The sequence below is a fragment of the Chenopodium album genome, chromosome 7 (assembly GCF_948465745.1).
Source record: "Chenopodium album chromosome 7, dcCheAlbu1.1, whole genome shotgun sequence".
NCBI classification, from domain to species: Eukaryota; Viridiplantae; Streptophyta; class Magnoliopsida; order Caryophyllales; family Amaranthaceae; genus Chenopodium; species Chenopodium album.
Genome location: NC_137840.1, coordinates 25,303,619 through 25,308,997, shown reverse-complemented (window position 1 = coordinate 25,308,997; position 5,379 = coordinate 25,303,619).

The following is a 5,379-nucleotide window of genomic DNA, read 5'->3' as shown; positions in this document are numbered from 1 at the left end:
TCTTTCATTTGAGCTCATGTGCGATGCAAGCGACGAGGCCATTGGATCAGTTCTTGGACAACGAAAGAATGGGAAACTCCATGTCATACATTATTTGTCCAAAACTCTCAATGATGCCCAACAAAACTACACAACTACCGAGAAGGAGTTCCTAGCGGTTATCCATTCATTCGAGAAGTTTAGAACCTACCTCATTGGCTATAAGACAATTGTGTATACCGACCACTCGGCTCTCAAATATTTGATAGGGAAGAAGGAAGCTAAACCAAGGTTGTTGAGATGGGTTTTAGTCCTCTAAGACTTCGATTATGAGATGAGAGACAAGAAGGGAGTCGAGAATGTGGTGGCGGATCATCTCTCAAGGTTGGGCGGTGCAAGGTTTGAAGATGATGGCTTGCCAATAGAGGACGCTCTAAGAGATGATGTGCTTTATGTCCTTGAAGTGAAATCGGAGCCTTGGTATGCGGATATTGTGAATTACTTAGCTTATAGTGCCATACCACCGGATTTCACTTCACAACAACGTCGAAAGCTCAAGCACGAGGCCAAGAGATACATTTGGGATGATCCCATTTTATTGAAAAGAGGGGTCGATGGTTTCTTGAGGAGATGCGTCCCCAACGACGAGGTTCAAAGTGTTCTCCATATGTGCCACTCTTCTCCTTGTGGTGGGCATATGAGTGCTCAAAAGACTGCCTCAAAGGTCCTTCAATCTATGCTCTTTTGGCCTTCTCTATTCAAGGACGCGTGGATATTTGTCAAAACTTGTGATAGATGTCAACGGATGGGGAATATTTCTAGAAGGGATGAAATGCCGCAAAATTCCATCATTGAGCTTGAAGTTTTTGATGTGTGGGCTATAGACTTCATGGGCCCTTTCATTTCTTCACATGGGAACAAGTATATTTTGGTCGCCGTTGACTATGTGTCTAAGTGGGCGGAGGCCGTGGCTTCTCCAACGAATGACTCTAAGGTGGTGGTCAACCTTTTCAAAAAGGTGATCTTCCCGAGATTTGGTGTTCCAAGAGCAATAATTAGTGATGGGGGATCGCATTTCAAGCACCACACCTTCGTTCGACTACTTGATAAATATGGAGTTTCTCACAAGCGAGGGCTTGCATACCATCCTCAAATGAATGGTCAAGCGGAGGTCACCAATAGAGAGCTCAAGGTGATTTTTGGAGAAGACGGTTGCCAGGACAAGGAAGGATTGGTCCTCCAAACTTATTGATTCACTATGGGCTTATAGGACCGCCTTCAAAACTCCGATAGGGACCACTCCCTACAAGCTTGTCTATGGGAAAAATTGTCATTTGCCTGTGGAGATGGAGCATCGAACGCATTGGGAAATCAAGCGAATCAACTTTGATCTCCATAGTGCGGGTGAGCAAAGGCTTCTAGAGCTACATGAGTTAGAGGAGTTGAGGATGAATGCCTACGATAGCGCAAGCATGTATAAGGCGCGGACTAAGGCTTGGCACGATGCTCAAATTGTCAAGAAGGAATTAGTCAAAGGCCAAAAAGTCCTCCTATTCAACTCCAGCTTGAAGCTTTTCCCGGGCAAACTTAGGTCAAGATGGAGTGGGCCGTACATTGTCACGGAAGTGTTTCCTTATGGAGCATACGAAATTTCCCAAGACGGCCACTCTCCTTTCAAAGTCAACGGTCACCGTCTCAAGCCCTATTATGAAGGGTTCCCAAGTGATGAACCAGTTTCTATGACACATCTTGACGTGCATCGTCAATTCAAACCTCCTTGATCAACTCAAGGAACGTCGAGCTAACGACGTTAACCAAAAGCGCTTCCGGGAGGCAACCCGAGTTTCTAACCCTTTTATACTTTTTCTTTTCATGTTGCTTCTATTTTTCCATCTACGACTTTGGATTGTTTAGATTTTTGGGTTTTGATTGTGCTTGGATTTTCGATATACTTTGCATCTAGCATGATTGTGATGTGTTTAGATAAATGTTAAAGGACTATTTTTACTTCCGTGATTTTTCATGGGAGTTTGGCCGAACCACTTCATGTTCGGCCACTGCATCAATTTCAAGGATTTATGGCAACATTCTGCTAAAAAAAAAAATTTTTCATTCTGGCATAAGGTTCGACCGAACCCATGGGAAGTTCGACCGAACTTGTACTGTAGTGCGGCCGAACTTCCCTTGGTTTGGTCACTCCTTAATTTTTAGACATTTCCAGCAACTTTCTGCCAGAATTTGCAAATTTGCGTTTCCAGCACAGGTTCGACCAAACCCTAGCATGGTTCGACCGAACTTAACTTGTAGTGCGGCCGAACTTCCCTGGGTTCGGTCACTCCTCTCTTTTTGTGATTTTGCTGGAACTTTCTGCCCGGATTTCAAAATGTAGAGTTTTGGCAATGGTTCGACCGAACCATAGAGGAGTTCGGCCGAACTTCTACTGTGATTCGACCGAACATACCCTTGGTTCGGCCAAACCTATCTTCAGATTCAAAAAAAAATGCTGCCATGTTTTCTTTTTTGCTGCATTTTCGTGAATATAACTCCCATATTAGTCACCTACTTCTTTCTTCTTTTTCTTACTCTAAACCTCCATTGCACCTCCCCTTACAACCTCAAATCTCCATCAAAATCACTCCAATCTTCACCCTTTCTCACTTATTTTCCATCCTTTACTCAATTTCTACAATCTCTACAAAAAATTCCTCACAAAACAAACCCATCTTTCCATTTTCCCCAATTTCAAGGGTTTAAGTGCTTGGGTGTTTTCGGGTTTTTACTTCTTCCCAATCAATTGTGGTATGTTTGTTCTAGCTTTTGCAAGTTTATTTCTTTAATTTCTTATAGTTTTACCATGTTTTACATATTTAAGTGTGAATTATGGTATTCTTGAAATTATTAGTAATGACTTGTTTGTTTCACGTGGTTCTTTGAATTTACTTGTTGCAATTGATTGGTTGTTGATAGTAGAACATGTTGTTATGATGATTATGCATGTGTACCTTGGTTTTATTTTGATCTCAATGTATTTGAGTGTTGATTTCATACTAGGGTATTCATGTTACCATTTTATGATTGAGAAATGCATGAGTTGGATGTTATTGGAGATTGTTATTCATGGTTTTGGCTTGATTTTGATGGTTTGATGAATGGATATCATGAAAATTAGGGGACATCATGCCAAATTTCACCTAGACCTTGTTAAGACTAATTTAGGAATGACATAGGAATCCTTATTCAAACCTTGGTCCAAATGTATTCATGCATGCCTTGAATTATATACTCTCAAGCATACACTTTTACCTTGGTTATATACTTGGCTTATTATGTCATTTCCTATCAATTTGTTCTAATGATATACTCTTGGTGAATTTGTAGAATCAAGATGTTCGGCAAGGGAAAAGGGAAGTCAAAGAGGAAGAGGGTGGGAGAATCCTCAGCAACGCAATTCCCACCTCCTCCCGGCATCAACGATCATGGCATTATTGCTCCGGACGAGCAATTTTGGCCTATATATGCATCACTCATCAAGCGTCCGATTAGGTCTACAAGGTTCTTTTGCCCTCAAACTTTGAGGAAGCTGGGAACATTGGATGAGGTGACTAGGTTGGCTCAAAACTTTGGTTGGGGCGACTTCATCCACCTCCACGCTCACACTTACGAGCGTGTGACTTTGGAATTCCTTGCCTCCCTCCGCAAGGAAGTTTTTGAGCCGGAAGATGTCGATGAGGATCCTCAACTCATGATACACTTCAGGATGTTCAACGAGGATAACTCTCTAACGAAGAGTGATCTAAATGAGATATTCTTTTGGCACGCCACTGGCCTTGATCACCCGTCTGAAATGACCTCCTCCCATCGCATTCCTTACAACGAGCAAGAGTGGTGGAGGAGCATCACAAACAAGGATAGGTTCCAAACTAATACCTCAAAGGTCAACAACATTATCCATTTAGCCTTGAGGTATTTTGTACGGCTTCTCCAGTACGCCGTGTTCTTCAAAGCCAACCTCGGCTCCATGGTAAAAGACGAGGTTGCTTGCCTATTCTTGGCCGACAATCTTCAGCGGCTAAAATTTCAATGCTCCTCCACCTTTATCCAACGGCTCTTGGATACCAGGGACAACCATCTAGGTGATGAGATATTTATGGGTGGCATGATTACCATCATTGCTCTCTCTTTGAAGGGTGGAGCATACAAAGACCGAATTGAATTGCTCCCACCCGTGCACCAAACCCGAGAAGAGCTCACCGACGAGTTCCCTCCCTATGCTCTATCCATAAGCGCCCTCCGTCACAGCCGCTTCCTCAATTACACTACTAGCTAGCGCCGTTTTATCCTCCTGGTCGATAGGGAGATCGAATGGTGTGTCCTCCCGGACCCCGACCTCACTACGGTGGACCACTCCGCTCTTCTCAAATGGAAGATCCCTCAGCAAATCATCCCCAATGAGCTGAGGCGAACTAGATCCCGGGGTGGAGCTCCTCAACCTCCACCAGTCCTCCATCAAGAGCAAATCATTCCCCCCCTTAGCGGGGGAGGTGAGGCATCTTCTTCTTCTTCCACTTCTCCTTTTTATTTCAATGCCCTTCGTAGTACCCTCGATGATATCCGTCGAGACAATCAAGCTTCCATTGAGCAATGGGGGTACTATGCAAGGGCAAATTATGACAATCTTGTGCAAGCGGGCATTCAAGCGCCCTATGTGAACTACCCTTACCACCCTCCTCAAGAGGGTCCGGTCAATCATTGGGGACCCTATGACCCTCAACACCCCACCCCCACTTGTTGCGCCTATTGGGAAGGTCCCATCGACCTTACCCAACGCGTTGGCACCCCCCCATACGACCCCTATCGTCCGAGAAGGTGTGATCCGGCTTATGACCCGGCATCCACATCCATCCCCGCTCCTTTTGATGGTGGTTGGGGCGCCCAAGGGTGGCCCTATGAGCACTTTAACCTACCCTTCCATCCTTTCATGGACACTCCTAGGTTTAATCCTAACAACGCCCCTCAACCTAGGGGGCGAGGAGATGATAACCAGTGATGATGTGGGAACTTTTCCCTCCCCCCCCCCCCCAATCTTCTCACTTGTCACTTTTGTTCGGGACGAGCAAAAGAATAGTGTGGGGGAGGATGTCCTTTTGGTTGGTTGAAGTGTACATAGGAAGGTAGAGTGGTAGGGTAGTTGCTTGCACATAAGGAGGATAGTGAGGATAGTGGCTTTGTGGTATTGATGTGGCGTTGTGGCAGTGGTGATGATGTTGGTGATGTTGTGATGTTGTGATGGTGATGTGATGAGATGGTGATGTTTTATGATTATTGATGTGATGATGATGATGATGTTTTATGGTTATTTTTGCTGATTTATGATGATTTTCTTTGATGATCCCTGAGTTT